We start from the raw sequence: 18,377 nt of genomic DNA on the forward strand, positions 1-18,377 counted from the left end.
AGATGCCTCCACTGTCTACAACTCTGTTGCTCAGTTCTCAATAAACTTGCTTTAATTGCTGCAGTTAACCTTATGCTTCTGCCTTCTTCTTGTGACAGCTGTCTGTTTCCACACACCATTACGTGGGGCTGTCAACGGAAACAAAATGGATGCATCGCATCAACTGAACAGCTAGCCAAAAAATGAATACTGTGTTGATGAAACCGAGTCTGGCTAAAGTTGGAACAACTGCGTTTGACCATTTTCTTTTAACACTGAGGAGAACAAGTCTAATCTCAATTAGCACAGCGAAATACATACAAACATAATATATGCTCTCTTATATTGTTTAATATGTTTTCAAATACCATAATTATATTTTGGGGATATGTACATAAACCATTCTCAAAGTTGTGGGGCTTTACCAAACCCAGAGCTTTGGGGAGAAGGGCAGACTGATTTTTGTCTCAACACATCTGTCTTGTTTCCATCACAATTTCGATGACAGACAGGCTCAGGGAGAGGGGGGGCATGGTTATTTGTCAAACTTGCGGTGACATGAAGAATGTTTAGGGTTTCAAAAGGCATAGGAGGGAGAGATGACATCCATCTTGGAGCTAATTCCAGAACACAGGGAGCTATGTGCAGATTCCGTGACAGAGAATGAAGAATATCCATGGGTTTATTCACATAAGCGTAGGAATGATCCAGTGTGATAAACACACTTTGAATGACTGCCTGGAGAAATGCAAGTAGATTACATTGGTATTTATAAAAAAACAGGGCTGTTGTGTGTGTATGTATGTTTCATGTTTTAAAAATGACCATTAATCTTTAGATTCACAAACACCGGCCATGGGTTATCATTTTAATAATCAAACAGTACTACAGGAACATCTATTCAGCACATGCCTGTCTGCGTGTGTGTGTGCATATGTGCGCATATGTGTGTGTGTATGTGAAAGAGAGAGTGTGTGTGAATTTTTGAAGGTATGTAGCAACAAATATTTAATTACTAAAAGAGATGTTTGATGACTTTCTATCAAGCGGACTACTTTACTGATTCAGAAAATACAAAAAAGGATGACTCATAGTTTTCTTTTCAAATAGTATATTTTGTAATTTCCTCATCAATTAACACTGCATTCTTTAATACAGCATAATCACTTCATTTAATCAGAATTTCAATAAACCTATAGTGAGAAAGTAACACAATGTGGGATGAATCCAAGTGTGAGCATTTCACTTCAAAGTTGGCTAATGGTGTAGCCCACTTCTCATGACCAAGGCAAAGATCAAATGGGCAGGACATCAAGGTGTCATGAAGACAAGTAGGAATTATTAGCATAGTTCAACCACAGAGATATTTCATCCTTTCCTAGGTTGCTTTAGCTATTGGAGATTTGTCAATTAAATGGAATAAGAACTTCACCAGCTAACATTAATATGAACTTCATAGGCAGGTGCAATATTGTTTGCAAATGAGAACATCATAGCCTAATTATGTTTATAATTGTGCATAATTATTATACTAGAATAATCAATGTACAGAAGCGCATTGCTGCTACTGCAAAAAATAAAAATAAATAAATAAATAGATTACATACAGAGTGATAATAACACTGTCGCCTAACAGCAAGAAAGTCCTGGGTTCGAATCCGGTCTGGCCCTTTCTATGTGGAGTTTGCATGTTCTCTCTGTGTTTGTGTGGGTTACCTCCCGGTACTCCGGTTTCATCTTACAGTCCAAAGACATGCGACTAGGCTAATTGGAGACTCTAAATTGCCCATAGGTATAAGTGTGTGAGTGAATGGTGAGTAAATGGTGTGTGTGTCCTGCGATAGATTGGTGGCCTGTCCAGGGTGAATTCTAACCCAATGCAAGCTGGGATAGGCTCCAGCACCCCCGCGACCCTGCCCAGGATAAGCGGGTATAGATAATGGATGGATGGATGGATGGATAGTGTGATAATCATTACATTAATACAAAATAATTAAAAGATCACATTATTACATGAAAATATCATATGAAAACATATAAAGATCATGTTGTTATGAGAACAGATTATCACATTATTGCATTAAAATATCACATTTTAACGTGATGTTTATCATATTGCATTTTTATGTTAATATGAGATAAATAATTAATAGCCAATTTGCTGTTCTCCACAGGCACCTAGAAAGCAGAGGAAGTGCCACAAGGCCTGGATCTGTGAGTAAGTTAGCAGTCTTGCACTTTGAGGATGCAGCTTCTGGCACCTTGGAAAAAAAAAATTACATCTGGTGCAGCAGTTGCATGGTGATTCTCCCCCCAAATGAGGTACTGTCACACTTACTGGTTATGAGTATCCATAGTGTGAGTTGGAAAGAGGACAGATATAGGGCTTGGAAAATATAAAATAGCATATAAAGAATGTGATTAATTGCCATCCATAAAACATACATTTTTAAACAAATTACTTAATGTTGGCAATAATATTAGTACTAAATCGAACAATTACATAATGATACAGTGCAGTGCTAGATATGGTATTTTCAATGCTCACATATTTTTGCTGACCTGCATGACACAGGCAGTGTGTGGGTGTTTAATGCTAATCAGTTCTTTGAAATGTTGCCCTAAATATTGTTTGTCATGTCGGCGTAAGCCTTTAAATCCAGCTTAAAGTATTTATTTGTTTCTGAAGTTGCATAGAGCAGCTTATAATGGTTTAAATGCATCTGGTACAATATTACAACTTTAACTACAGAACACTTTAACTGCATACAGTGTACAGTCAAATTACAATGTGTTCAAGGCAGCATTGGTGGCTCAGTGGTAGAGCTCTCGCCTGCCACGCTAGAGGCCCGGGTTCGTTTCCCGGCCAATGCTCCAACCCAGCCACTGAGAATGCGCAAGGCAGTGCCAGTCCGGTCCCAGTGCTGGTCCCAAGCCCGGATAAATGGAAGGGCATCCGGCGTAAAACATATGCCAAATCAAAATATGCAGTTCGGATGATCCGCAGTGGCGACCACTAATGGGAATAGTGGAGAGAGAGAAAGCAGGTTTCTGTTCAAGATTCCATCACTGTTCCCTTCATACTAAAGGATTACCAATTATCTGCCCAGGTTATCCGGTAGTGTGAGGTGTTTACAGACAGAATCTTAACCCTCTTGATCGACGCAAGGTTGCCCCCATTTCAAATATCACACGTATGATATTTACGGTTTAAGATTTTGTCTGTAAACACCTCTCACTACAGGATAATCTGGGCAGATAATCGGTTTGGACCAGCCTCAAATTGGAAATACCCCGGGGATTGTCAGGAGAGGCGAACTGGGGAAAAAATCAGCCGGATTATCCGTAAGTGTGCAGCAGGCATTAGGCTCACCGTAATGTTGGCGTCCCAAACACAACTTCTGCACCTTCAGACATGTGCATTATTTGTATGGCCATACAGATGGAGATCATGCTAATTAATGGTGAACTTAAGAATCACCAGTGATCATGCCATTCCTAATTATTTTCATGCATTGGGGATAAAATTATCGCAGGACAAATTGGCAAAAAATAAATAAAATAAAATGAAATAAATCCAAAATCCAAAGACGAGCCTAATGACTTTTGGAAACAAGTTCTTATGGACAGATGAGAAAGATCATTTACGGTTTAAAGGTAAACCTTTACCAGAGTGGTGAAAGTGTGGAGAGAGAAAGGGACTGGTCTGGACCCTTGGCATGTGACCTCATCTGTTAAACAAGGTAGAGAGGAAATGGCTTCGGCTTGTACGGCTGGATCTGCATATTGCATGCATTCTAGAAGCTTTTGCTTTATGCTAGCTGCCTCCCTCTTTCCAGATGTCAATGTTGACGTCTGTTAGGAATGCAGCACAAAAGATTTTTCCAAGTCTTATTCATCCAACACCCTTCCAGAAAAGCATATCCTCCCGAAACATATTCACCAGTTCGTTCATGCCTTCCAAACATGTTTTTCCTATTCACACAAATCGCTTCCATCAATGCACAATAACTACAGTAATTAGGTTTTTAAAATACAGGACTTATGCAAAATTATTCCGTGTGCAAACCTGGGATAAGTGCATTATGGCTGAACACGAGGTGATAAGTACAATAATGCATTGTGGTTATTGTTATGTCCAGGTCAAAAAGAACATCCTCACAACATTTGCAAACAGAAAAGAAATGTTAAGAGTTGAATAACGGACAGTGTTGTTGCTGTTTGGCAGCTGAGCTTATCCAGTGCATCTTACTGAGATTTATTCTCCATATCCATTCATTAATCTGGACATTTGCTGAAGTTGCTAGGTTGCTGGGAACAATTATAGTGATTTGTCTAGAAATGCATCATGTAATCCTTTAATTCTACCCACTTACCTCTCAAATTATTATGGTGTTCTATGTGCCTGTTTGAATAGTCATAAAATTGAGAGTCAGGTACTGCAAGTCAGAAGGTTGGGGACAAACCTAAATGTGCAACACACAACAGTGTTTCTGGAGTTATTTGAAAATGTTTTCCAGGGATAATCAACAACCTAGCTGTAGTGAAACCCTCAAAAATATGTAAATATGAGGAATAATTATCTAAAGAATGTGTTTTATACGGCAACTAAATTTGTTTGCTTTCAAAAGATGCTACTTATAAATCAAGAGATACCTAAAAGGAATGCTAATGCTCAATTTTCATCTTGTATCATCACCGCATGGCTCAATTAAGGCAGTAAGGTAGAGCAATTACATAAAAACAGAAACGCCTTGTGCCTCAGCGGGCTTCCCTTGCAAGAGAATACGCTTTAACAAGTGATGGGTTCTGCTTCGAATGGATTACTGTCCATGAAGTAGTTATTCTGGCTGTTGGGATAATGATAAAAATAGACCACAAAACAAGAAGCGATGCTGGTGTGTCCTTTCTTGGCCCTTGGAAGCAATCCAAGGAGCCTCCTTTCCCTCCTTAGAGTAAAAAATGATGGCTGTATTATGCATCTCTCAACACCGCCGAGGGCAGAGTTGCAGGTGTTGTCGAGACGTTTTCTCCAGACCGAGTCCCGGGGAGAGACGTGGGAGCAGTTCCCAGTCCGGGGAGCAATCAATCAGGCGTTCCTCTCCGCTGATGCATTATTAATTTCCGAGGTCCTAATAAAATACGGCGAACTTCGGTATGTTGTGGGATCCATTGTTTCGCGGGTGCACAAAACCGCCTTTCGGTTTTTTTGTTCAACGGTCCAGGGCCGCGGGTGTATCCTCTGCACACGTGTACAGCCGCTGGATTTTATTCAGGAACCCGTTCTCGAAAGGTGGTGCTATATTGAAGACTTAATTTTCTGATGCAAATAAGATTCTTGTCTTAATATTGGTGAAGTAGTTTCATAAAGGAAAATGTCCTATTAGAAATGCTGTTGTTAGACTCTGTTTAATGCAACAATAAACAACAAGAAAAGTTTATTTTTACACTGCTTTGCCATGCAAATTAGTAGGTACACTAATGGATTGTATTATATCAATGCAAATGTATCCATGACAACAAAACTGTCTCAAGGGCAGAGAATCTTTTAATTTCTCTATTTTTATTAACTCTAATGCTGGAACACTATATTTTCCCTCTCCAGAAAATTAGAATGGGCACTTGATTTTAGATTCCCCGTGGCTATGCAGTATTTTTATCATATCATTATGAGCTGTCAAGATATGTGCATGTGGCTGTTGTGGATCAATTAAGTAATTTATTTTTACAGGGACAATATTATTCATAAAATTCAGTTGAAATAATGATCCCATCTCTGTCACCATTACCTAACCATCCATTTTCTACATTCAGTTATTCCTGGGCAGGGTCACAGGGGGTGCTGGAGCCTATCCCAGCGTGCATTGGGCAAGAGGCAGGAACAGGTCTTTGATCAATCACCATTTACTCACCATTCACTCACACGCTCATACCTATGGGCAATTTAGAGTCTACAATTAGCCTACCTGCATGTCTTTGGACTGTGGGAGTGAACACACGCGGACACGGGGAGAACATGCAAACTCCATGCCGAAAGGGCCGGGCCAGGATTCGAACCCTGGACCTTCTTGCTGTGAGGTGACAATGCTACCGTACACCACCATGCTGCCAACCAGAACCCACGCATAGCCTATTTCCACATTAACCAACTTTTTATGTATTTCACGTTCTGTTGATTTCATACTTATTTGTCAACAAAATTTGGCACTACAATAACATAAAAACATGCATAAAAACACTACTACTCAAAATGTACTGTAGTACTACTACTGAATACTACTGCTGCTGCTACTAATACTACTACTACTACTACTACTACTACTACTACTACTACTGCTGCTACTACTACTACAACTACTACTACTACTTTCTTCAGTTAAGCTTCGGCTGATTAAGGTTCAGGAGGTTCTCTTTTTTGATCGTAGTACAGCTCTGCGATGCGATAATTTCTCACATATAAATCATATGAAACATGAACCCATGATTGCCTTTTCTTTGAATTGAACTGCAGAAAAGTTAGGAAGACAAATTGTCAGTTAATCTGCTGAAATTGCTAGTTAGTTTTCTGAAAAAGGTGCCAGTACATGTGTAACCTGTTCATATACAACAGTTTGAACATGAACAGTCTGAGTTTTATGATTGCAAATATCTACTTCTCCGGTCTCAGTTTTTTATTTATTTAAAGGGAATCTGATTTATTAGTTTTAAAAAATATATTTTCATTATAGTTTTGTCTCTTACACTGCATTTCATAATTAACTGTGCATTTTTTTAATTTGACCATGCAACTTTTTTTGTAGAACTTGTGCATACAGCAGTTTATATTTTTCAGATATGCATTTTTCTTTTTTTTTCCAAAATGAATGAAGTCCTCTGAGAAAGATATCAAACTTACTGCCACAGGAGGAAAATTTTATTGATACATGTCAAAAAAAGGGAGGGATGGGGGAGGTGTCAAGACCAACAGTAAAGACAAAAGGGAATGGAATGCCTGATGGATTTCCTTTGAAGTGTCTTTTCCTGAAGTCCTTGGAAATGCATATTGATGAAGTCCAAATTGTCTAGCCTGGAGGGAGAAGAAAGTAGACTGCTTTGCATCGCCTTATAAATATTCATCATAAAAGCCAACATGCCTCATTTCTACAGTGTATCCGTGAGAGGAATGATTACAGTAAAATGATTGCCTCAGAATATAAATAATTGGTAAAAGATAAATCAGAGGTGGCATCTTATAGGTGAATGTAACAATTCAGGTAGACCTTCAAAATGTATGTTAACTTTTAGGTATATCAATATTAGTTTGGAATCTTTGAAAGACAAATTATATAAAATATGTTTGATGTAAGTACACAAACACAAACATGTATACGTTATTGTTTTCTGTAAGGAGGCCTCATGTTCCTAAATTAGATGTTGTTCGCCTAATCTATGATAGGCAAGGGCTTGGATCTGTGGGGACCTTTCTTGTGTTATGGACAGTGATTCTTAAGAGACAAGCAAAAACTATATATGTACCGGTCAAGATTATAATAACAATGTCAACCTTATAAATATTACATTGTATAGAAGCAAAAAGCAAACGCAAACATAGAGAAAGCATTAGGCGTAAATAATTAACGCAAGATCGCGGGCCGTAGAAGGGAAAAAAAGTAACTTTATTGCCTAGTGATTCAAATATCCAACTACTGGTGCTAACAAAGCTAGCTAACAATAAATGCTACTAATAAAACAAACACTCGCACAACATTCAACCTGACAAGTTGAACCATTAGCCACAGAGAAGCTGCCCCCGCTGACGCCGTTCGGCACCTGCCCTCGGCTTGCCACCGTCATACTTCGCCTTTAACAACGCAGCCTCCCTGTTGCTGACCACACGCAGAGCTACAGAGACACACACGCATTTTACCGGCTGAATAAAACATGAGTAAAAACCCGACATTTTGCAAACATCTCGAGTCTTGCGTTCGCGCGAAGCTGATCTACATTTCACGACATGCTCTCCCATCTCAGCGCTCGATAAACCTGTCATAACTGTACATTTTCACCCGACGCGCCGGCAATCTTTCTTCTCACGGCTGCGTCCTGATGACAGTGGCTTCAACTCAACCGGTAAAAAGATGGTGGACAGTTGACAAAAGATAGATGCATGCCAATGACAGGAACATTGACAAAATATATTTTGGCCAATGAAATGCACATTGAACAGTGGACAGACTACAGTCGAGGAACGTCGAGGCACAATTCATAAATGAACTCAAATCAAATCCATAGTACAGTAAATTCCGTAGCTTGTACGATTTATTAAAACAGCAACAAATGAACAATCTGGACCCAATACGCTTTGGCACTCAATTCTTTTCCCTTGTCAGTTTTATAAAACAATTATCCTTTTTAGAAGCTATTTTGTACTTTAAACAGAATTTTGTTGCTGAGGCCCTGTGCTGAGCACTTATTTCAGATGTGGAACATTTCAGTTTATTAATATTCATGTTATTTGTATTTATGTTTTTGCATATAATTTTTAAAAAACATTGTTGCAAGCTGCAAAGGTAGACAGCACATTTGCATTTAAAAGCTGCCACCATTCACAGCTCGGTAAACAGTTTTTGCTTTCCAGATATCAAAAGTTACATGTCAAAAATAAATATAGGTCCAGCTTTCTTTGATTCTTTTTTTCAGTAGCAAATTGTTTTCACATTATTCAAACATGAGAGTTCAAAGTGCTTGAATGATATACATATTATTGCCATCTATATACACTTACAATGTGTAATCTCTACATGAACACTGAATTCATATCTATTGGAGAACCTAGTGAAAGTTGTCAGCTACATTGGTCATTGAATCAAAAGTTGATTTAATAAAAAGCTAGTGGGTAGGCTGCAGGAGTCCCAGCTGACAGAAAACCCCACTCCATGTGTGATACTGCAACTGATTATACTCTCCCTGGTGTGGCTACCTACTGTAAAAACCACAGAATAGCAGAATTTGATACCTACGAACTGACGTACCTAAGCAGGATAATTAGCAGGCAAACCCTTTTTTTTCTGGGAGTTTCATTTTAAATTTGGGAAAACGTCATATAGCGATTATGTAAAAATTCTCTTGATGACTTCTCACTTACCTAAAAAGCAGTTTATACGCCCTTTTCGAGGTCTTGAAAGGCATCTTTGTGTGAGATAAAGAAATGAATCTTTAAGGTAGATACAGCAGTTCTCACAGGAGAGAGTAATGCCATGAAAAAGAAAAAACTAAATCTCACAAAAACAGCATTGATGCTATGGAAAGTCAATCGCCTCTTTGAGCATCTCTCCTAACCCATCATAGGCAGAGTTTTACGTTTAAGCATGGGGGGCCATCACAGACTGTGTGGTGGGGGGGTGGGGGTTGATGCAAACAGTGGGGGAGGTTCAGCTTGCAATCATGGATCGGGATGGAGTTGGGAGGGGGGGGTTAGTTTATTTAAGATTGCAAAGGTGGATCAGAGTGGGCGGGGGGGGGGGGGGGGGGTGGATGTTGTCAGCCGTTGGGCCTGTGCTTACCATCTTATGGATATGTAATTCTATAGATATAAAATGCACAGTGCATAAAATTCACATCCATTTGCACTCAGAATGTGGGTGTTGGGTTCGAGTGAGATTAAATCCCGTTGGATTGGATGAATTTTAAATTCAGTCGGCCATGTGAAGCTAACCTCCCTTTTGCGCTGCGCCATGCTCATATTTAATGTCAGAGTTCCAAACGGAAGAGTGGAGGCGCTAATGGAGGTCTCGCCTCCTTGTCCCATTCCACTGAGTCTTATACTTGCACACAGACGCCGATTCCAGGCACTTCACCATCTCTCCAACGCTAACGCATGAAATGTCCTTCAAAATAACCATCAAGCTTTTAAATGCATCCTGGATTGTCCTTAGGGGTCATTTATTGCCTACTACCTTTCCAACTGTCAAACACATTGAGTGCCAACGAACAGGATATGATAGCGTCTCTTGGGAGGGGGGGAGGGGGGTGTGAGATAAGAGAGAAAGTGACTGAATAAAGCTTTGGGTCACTTTTGTTATAGATCTGAGCCACCCTCATGGGAGATGCTGGTCAACGTTTTCGACATCTATCATCGCTGTGTCTACTAAAAGGATCAATGCACCAACTGTAGGCCTGGCTCCATAAGACAATTGCAATGAATTTGACTAAAATGCACCCCTACAATCACTCAATAGCGTACTGTTGGTAAAGTCATGCTGGCATGCCCACTGCTAATCCAAGTACTTCCCAGTGCTGGAAGGTCCTGTGATGTGATGCAAAACCTTTTGATTTGATTAGACAGACATGGGGTAACCTTTAACTCTATTCAATTTGCAGTGGCTTATTTATTTTTATTTTTTGTAAATAGCCTCTTTCTGAATTTAGATTTTTAATTGTTCAGACATTTTAGGTCTGTATACTTAATTTTTCAATTTTGGTGGATTTCATGAGATCTGTGGTGACTGGTGGTCACAAGAGTTTTCAGATTTACATTCTGTGACCTGATGATAAATAAAAAATATGTATTATTATACTTTTATTCCTGTCAGCTTCACACAGTTTGGACACACATTTTTGATTCCAAAAATCTCACATTACATGCATAACAAGCCATGTAAAATGGCAAGAAACATGCAATAGAACAAGTCTGCGTATTAAGTTTTTCTCTTCTGGTTAAATGACACTTTAGCACACCACGTTTTCAGTAAAAGCTTGCGTCGCTTTCCTTTCAGTGAATTCATACAACCATTCAATGGCACCCACAGTTAAATCTTAAAATTCAAAGCGGGCGCAATTACACCGAGCTCCCGCAGTACACAGGACTGAATAGCGGGATTGTTTATTTTACGGAAAGGGGCATTTCACAATTGCGTTTGTTCGGGCCTGTTTTAAAGGAAATGAGACGCCGAGGAGTGACGGGAGAGAAAACCCCGTGCCTCAGCCTGCTCAAATAAAGCGTCTGCTGCCTCACTCCCCAGCAGAGAGCTGCCAGTGCATTTTCTCATTTCTTCGGAGGGACAGATGTCTCGCTCGGTTCCGGGACTTATCAGAGTAAACGTCTTGCTGACTTGAAAGAAAAAAAAAAGTTCTAGTTTTCTGTCACGTTATCATTTCGCTTGAAAGTCCGTAAAACCTGCGCTTGGATCAGGCATCAGCATATATAAGTGAGCGTCAGATCCCATCAGAGAGAGAGCGTAGAATGAGACGTCTACAAGGTCACTGGGCCCATTTTTCTTTATGTATTTCTTTTTTCCAGCCACGACTACCCACATTTTTTTTCTTCTTTCAAACACTGGTAGACTGAACGGCATGACCTACAACACCATGTTGTCCGAATGGCTTTAGATATAATATGGAGTATTAGCACAGACAATCTAATTTAGACCCTCTCTGGGGGCAGGGACAGATTTAATAAAGTTAAATGCGGCTGTTCACTCAGCCAAAGACCAAACCCCCACCAGCCCTGCTGGTGAGGCAGTAAATACATTAACCTAATCAAGATCATTCACAACTACTCTACACTGTGTGTGTGTGTGTGTGTGTGTGTGCGTTTGTGTGTGTTTGTGTGTTTGTGTGTGTGTGTGTGTGTGTGTGTGTGTGTGTGTGCGTGTGTGCGTGCGCGTATGTCCATGTATACGACCATGTGTGTTTGTGTGTTGCCATATAGTGACGTGTATTTCTTTGCACTGACTTATTCCTAATGCACATCTGCTGAACAGACCCCCCTGTATTTCTCCTACCACTCCTCTCCCAAAGTGCTTATTACATTATTCATATAAGAGCATTCAAATAACTTCTGGTGAGCTATAATCCTATAATGCACCATCTGTGCAGCGTGGCCCATCTTATCATTTGTAATCTAAATAGATTTGTGTCACACAATTAAAAAAATAAATCTACAGCAGCAGAGAATGGGTGGAACACGACCAATTAGAGCGCAAACTCGCCTATCACAGCTCAGGATAAGGTTACGGCTGAGGTTGCGCTGACAGAAAACCTGCTACTGAAGCACACTTTATCACACAGCCGCAGAGCACGCTGGGTGGTAAAACCGGAGGTGCCGTTTTACGGGGCGCTGGTGCTCGAGTTGACTTTAAATTAGAAGTGTTACCACATCACACCAGTGCAAAAAACAAAAAAAAAAAATAAATAAAGAAATAAATGTCACGCAAGCAGCCAAGGTGGCTGAAAGACTGCCGTGATTGACACGGCCATCTTTAACCTGTCACTCAGATGCTGCTATCACATTAGCGACCTCGGCATCCTAAAACTACCCGTGCGATATTTAAATTTATTCAAATGAGACACAGAGGGCGGTACAGGGCGGGACTCCGGGAAAGTAATCAGCGGAACCACGATAATGAGATATCGGCTCTCTGTCTTTCGTTGAGGCAAAACCTGGCCCTTCACCAAACGCCGTCCCTACTCCGTCCCTTCCCGTACAGTATGCTAACGGCGACTGAACGTCGCAATCAGGGACTGTGCACAATCACATACCTTCTGAGACATGCAATTTGCATCAGAGTTACAATTCCAACATGTTTATTGATTGAAATTATAATGCAAACAGAAGACGGGCTTTTTAATGTTTCATAAGCAGCAGCAGGAAGCAAATTGAGTCGTCAAATCACTCTGCACAGCTTTCATCTCTGTTTAAAATTGTACTTTGATCCTGAAAGGTACCTAAGGTTATTTCTGGAAATAAGGTTGTTATACAGAAAATAAAACCCGTTGAAAGTGTCGTCTGGACATACCAGGCAGCCCAATTAAGCCCTTTCCCTGAGGTTCAAACACGAATTGAGTTTTTTTTCAGAAGCCATATAATCAATTTTAATCTCTAATTCCTACATGTTGAAGTACTACTAGTAATAAAAAGAAAATCTAGTAATCATTTTTTTTTCTCAGAAAGCTGCCCTAAGGGCCTGAAAGATAAGCCTTAAATGCAATTTGTCAGTGCAAAATCCCCGAGTCTTAAAAAAGACTCTTTCCCTCAATGATATAAATTGGACCAAAATGTGCTCTGTATTTTGGTTCTCATATTCTCAATTCAGTCTCAGCCTCGCTAGTTTTATAGGTTGTGAAAGACACTCTGTGAATGATGCCACAGAAGTATACATGAACTGCTGAGACAGTGGGTGAGAAGATAGCTATGGAGATGTCTTCCAACTGCTTGGGCCTTAGCAGTGACAGGAATATCAGTGTATATCTGCAGACTATTCATAAGTTAAGATCATCCTTTTAATCAAACATTAAAATCAAATGAATTAATACTTTTTGTTTATACATGTGTAGATATTAGAAGTAACCAGCTGTGTTCCTGGAGATCTACCATTCTGTAGGTTTTCATTTGAACTCAAATTTGACAAACCTGGCTCTACTAATTAGCAGCTCAACAAAAATGTCTAGCAGTTGAATGAGATGTGCTTTGTTAAGGCTGGAGTGAAAAATCACAGGACGGTAGATCTCCAGGAACAGGGTTGATTACCACTGGTCTATATACTGTACAATACATAGTTGTGTTGTTCAGGATGCTCACCTATAAGTTTTTTTTCTAATATTTCTCTGCAATGACCAATGACCATTAGGAGTTCTGGAAAAAAGACGTATAATCTGGGACTGAGTAAAAAGCTATCAGCTATTCTGAACGCTAATAAATGAAATCATTGCATGTCACAATTGCAAAATAAAAATAAAAAATAAAAAAATGTTTTGTTCAAGTCTGGTATTTTATCCCCTAAGTACAATTCAGAATGCCTTCATTTGCATGTGTGCCTTTTTGGAAAATATTGGCAATATATGGATATGTAAGCCACAACATAACATTTTTTGTTGTTTTGTTTAAAGATTAGAATGCTTTCATTTTTGACAGGTAAGCCATGATTCAAACAGCTTATTTCCTTTGAATGAATGAAATCATGTATTTATAGAAGCAATTCTCTGTTTCCGTGGAGCAAGGCAAGGACTTATTTGCAATACAGTAGCTAGATTTGTTTTCGATTGCCTCATAAAAGGCACCGCTTATTCAATACTGGAACAGGGTACAAATGAGAAATCCGGAAGGCTGAGTTTGCCCTTGCTTTATGCATGTAAAAATGGCATGCTGTCCATTCACCAGGCCCATTATGTTTAAACCATGCTTTTGTACATGGTGTCACTTGTACATGGTATGAAGAAAGATGAATAGCCAAGTAATTTCTACACATCTGAGTTTTTGCCATTGGCATCAAACCAATTCTTGCTTTCTCTTTTGATATAACAGCAGATTATTCCTTATACCTCATGTTATTAGTTAAAGAGTCATAGTTTTACATTATTTATTATTATATTAGTATATAATTTATATTAGTTGAATTTAAATGTGAGTCTACAGAATGAAACAAGTGGTTTCAAACTGCTTGGGGAAGGTGGGTTTTAACTTGACAGTGTTTAGGTGTGCTCTAAAAAATACCACTTGAGAAAACAGGAAGCACAGCTCATTGAAATGAAAGTTTCAGCTAACTTGAAGTTTGTTGTTATGCTCCATTATTAAAGCAGTGCTGCCAAAATGTGAAATGTCAAGTTAATGAAAACGAAACCTATCAGTAAGACATCATATCATTGTTCAAGAGGAAGGCACGCATGCTTAGATGAGTGTTCATCAGTGTGGGCAGAGGACAAGCACTCACACACATTCGAGAAAGTACACAAAGTTTGAGAAATTTTTAAAAATTCATTCTTCTACACAATAAAAGGCTATTCTCAGTTCTGTCTTACTGATCACAAATCCATTAGGTGTCTTGTCTGCTTCTTATGCTGGCGACTGAGATTTTGGAAACTAACCATGAATGTGACTGGATGTGATTAAGGGGAGCTCCCATGGCACTGACTAGTTAGGTGGAGAGTGGTGTAAAAAGAACTGCTGCCTCCCCAAGCAAGTTTGTTATAGCACAGACAAATATGGTGATTAGGATTTTAGAATATAATGAGTGACAGATACCAATAGAGAGTTCCATACACACATAACTGATATAGCAGAAATCTTTCAGACACCTGAAAGAAGTGTTTTAGCAAGTATTTCATTACATCTATACTGATGAGTGTCATATTTATGTATGCATGTTGTCTATGTGTAACTGAATTACAGAATTCCGTTTCAAATATCATAAATACATATTTTTTTATTTTTATTTAGATGTTTACATATTTATCATAGTATAGTGGGGGTTTTGGTGGGTTGTTTTTTATATTTAAAAATCCAATTATATAGCATTTATCATCTGAAGCCTAAATGGAGCCAGACTGTCTCACTGGCACAATATTGCACCTAGTAAGAGTTGTGCTGTAGGTAGATGTTCATGAAGAAATTATTTCCAAGACAGAATTCCCCATTGGATGCTATTACATTCCATTTCCTTTGCAATCATAAATGGAGAGCAGCCAAGAAATTACAGTATGCTGCACCTTTTGACCTGAAGAAGGCTAAAGTCTAAACATGTTACATGCTTTCTTATTATGATACAGCCATAGCAATTTGTTTTAGATCTATCTTAATTATGCAAGTATTTCTGCCTTGTTTTCCTTTGTAAACACATTATGCGCAAACTGATTCTAAAGCTATATCCAGAATGAAACTTAACTGAGCCAATTTGGAAGGAAAAAAATTGAAAAGTATTTATTGACCCCTCCAGGACAATCAAGTTAAACTTGATGGGAAAATGGTGGGATGTCAAAAGAAATACCTAAGTAAACAAGAATATACTGGAGAATATAGGTAACCACTTTTAAAAGTTCCTTATTAGTACTGTTTATATCTCTATTTACACTTTTACAGACAGGCAACATGACCAATTACAGAATAAACATCATTACAAAATAATTATCTTCTATTGTGAAACCATGCTAAATTCAAAACATGCCTTCATTTGATATTAAAATTTGAAATACATTTTTGCAGTTTAGGAATCATTTGGCACTGCCCAGTTCAATCCATATTGACTAAAAATCTTAATGTCAACAAACCTTGTGCTGCAAAGATGTTTAACAATGAGGAGAATATATTATGCCATTAAACTATTTGTTTTTCTTCAAATGACAGAAAATCAAGACACTGCTATTGCTAACATTGAAATTATGGCGGGGGTGGGGGGGTATCTGTACAAAGCTTCAGGGCTATACAACTTAACATTGATTTAGACAAAATATTGTCATATTGATTTTTGGTGGTAAATCATATGACCAGAAGGATACCTATGGGAGGGTCCATGGCTCTCTAAGAGCTTGCAAAGTACACCTTTGGCTGTCATGAAGTTATTAGCATTTTTGTAAAGCCCTGGAATGAAATAAATCATAACAAGCCCAATACACTTTGCATATTTAGTGGTAGGCTCCCTAAAATAACTATAAAATTGTAGCAATATTTCACAGTGAAAGTGGATTATTCATGTAGAGAGATGCAATAAATGCAGCATATAATTAACTTGCAGTGCAACCAAAATGGAACATTGCATAAGTTAATCTTTACTAAAACGTCTGTCTCGGACACCTATAGCACAGTAAAGAGTGCCTCTGCAGTTACCTATAAGTGTTATTATTGTGCTGACTGTATAGTGGGATGGAAATGTCACACTGCATTCAGGAGTAAAGGAAATATAGATTAAAAAAAAAAAACATTGTGCATTGCATTTCAAAAACAGAGGAAATCAGAAAATCCATGCGTCCAATTAACAAAATTACAGAAATGCATTTTCACTCTGTTGACTAGGTACTAGGATTCCACTTCTATTTAGATTAACACAAATCAAATTATGTATGAAGTTCACAACAGAATTGGACTGTAGTTTTTCTACATCAGACCAGTCTTTTTCTGATATATAGTCCCATCTTCTGAAGTTTATATAGCATTAAACAGCTTTCACAAATGGGTTATACAGAGTTGCTGTGTGTACCGTATGTACACTTGGATGCCTTTAGTCATCAGGTGATTTATTTTTTTAAATTTAAATAGTTCTCTCAAACTCTGAATTTCCTCATCTCAGTGTTGACACGTTATCTTGATGTGCCATACAAATATTGTGCACAGTAAAATGCTCGGTTAATTGGGTCCATGGCTTCAGATTTCATAGCGTAAGCCCTTCTGGAAGTGCTAGGTCAATCTAAAGTGTCTTCAGTCATGGATATACAGTATACTAGTAATCAATTCCTTATTTTAAAATGTGCCTTACCTCTTTTGACTTTGCCATCACTGCTGCAGTGCAAGGGGGAAAAACAATTAGCATCACTTTTTGCACTCTGGGCAGTTTTCTTCTCAAAGACACCTTTGACGTCCTTATTTTTAAACACTGGCATGCATTTTAGAGTAAGCAAAATTTTGACTCTTGAACTATACTTTATACAACTTTTAATGCAATTTCTGTCTTATTGAACTTTTCCACAAATATATTTTCTTCAACTTTTCCTCAAAGATGTTTGACTGACTGTGTAGACTGTTTACTCAACTTAGTTCTGCCTAATTTTGAAATGTGTATGGCGTGATGAACTTGGATGGACTGGCTTAAACAATTATGGACATAATTTCTTCTTTGGCATTTCTATTATAACTGATATTCATGGGTAATGAAAATGGGTACAAATTGTTTTGTATAGAAAACAATTAAAGACATCAAAAGATTAAGGAACATCCATTCCAATCTATACACACATTATCTGCATTAACACAATCCAGATGTTGGGTGGTTTATATCTCTAGATTTATGTTAATCTGCTTAACTATATGGATTCAGTTTATGTGTATATATAGTTAAACCCTAATCCATATTCTTGCCTATACTAATTTTGTTTTCCACAACAACTTAATCGAGTTGTGCTACTCAACAGCTATTTAACCCAGCTTGCTGTTTGATTTAACAAACTAGCATTGGGAGTAATGTTCGCCCGAATTGCCCCTCCAAATAAATGGAGATCATTCCAATAATGTGGAAATACTGTGACATAAATGTAATGTGGAGGATATATAAAGAGGGACACAGATACTCGTTCAGTTGTGATGAGTTGGATGAATATGGTAGAACAGGATACGTACATCAGTGGAGGAATCCAGCACTACAGGCAAATTATCAGCTTTTAGTGGCCTTTGAATGACATCTACTTTGCCTAAGTATTGGAAGTTTTTTGAACAAACGTACATCAGTTGCTCTGAGGGTTTGGCGACATAATTTTATTGAATTATAGCAACATCTTTTTGAGCCGTCCAAATAGCATGCAAAGTCTAACTGTACTGCATGTCAATTCAATAAGTCTTGTTTAGCCTTTGTCCACTCTTGCTGTCACTTTGATCAGCTTTATTAGATTTTAGATGTCTTTTATTATTTCTGTTGTTTCGTTTAAGAGGCTGACTGAAG

At 38.4% G+C, this 18,377-nt stretch overlaps 1 non-coding gene across 1 annotated transcript; it reads left to right on the forward strand.

The window, feature by feature from the left end:
* The first annotated feature begins 2,782 nt into the window (after nt 1-2,782).
* Nucleotides 2,783-2,853, forward strand: trnag-gcc (transfer RNA glycine (anticodon GCC)). The gene has a single exon. It is a non-coding gene; the product is annotated as a tRNA-Gly (tRNA).
* Nucleotides 2,854-18,377: the final 15,524 nt, after the last annotated feature.

The sequence above is a fragment of the Anguilla rostrata genome, chromosome 6 (assembly GCF_018555375.3).
Source record: "Anguilla rostrata isolate EN2019 chromosome 6, ASM1855537v3, whole genome shotgun sequence".
NCBI classification, from domain to species: domain Eukaryota; kingdom Metazoa; phylum Chordata; class Actinopteri; order Anguilliformes; family Anguillidae; genus Anguilla; species Anguilla rostrata.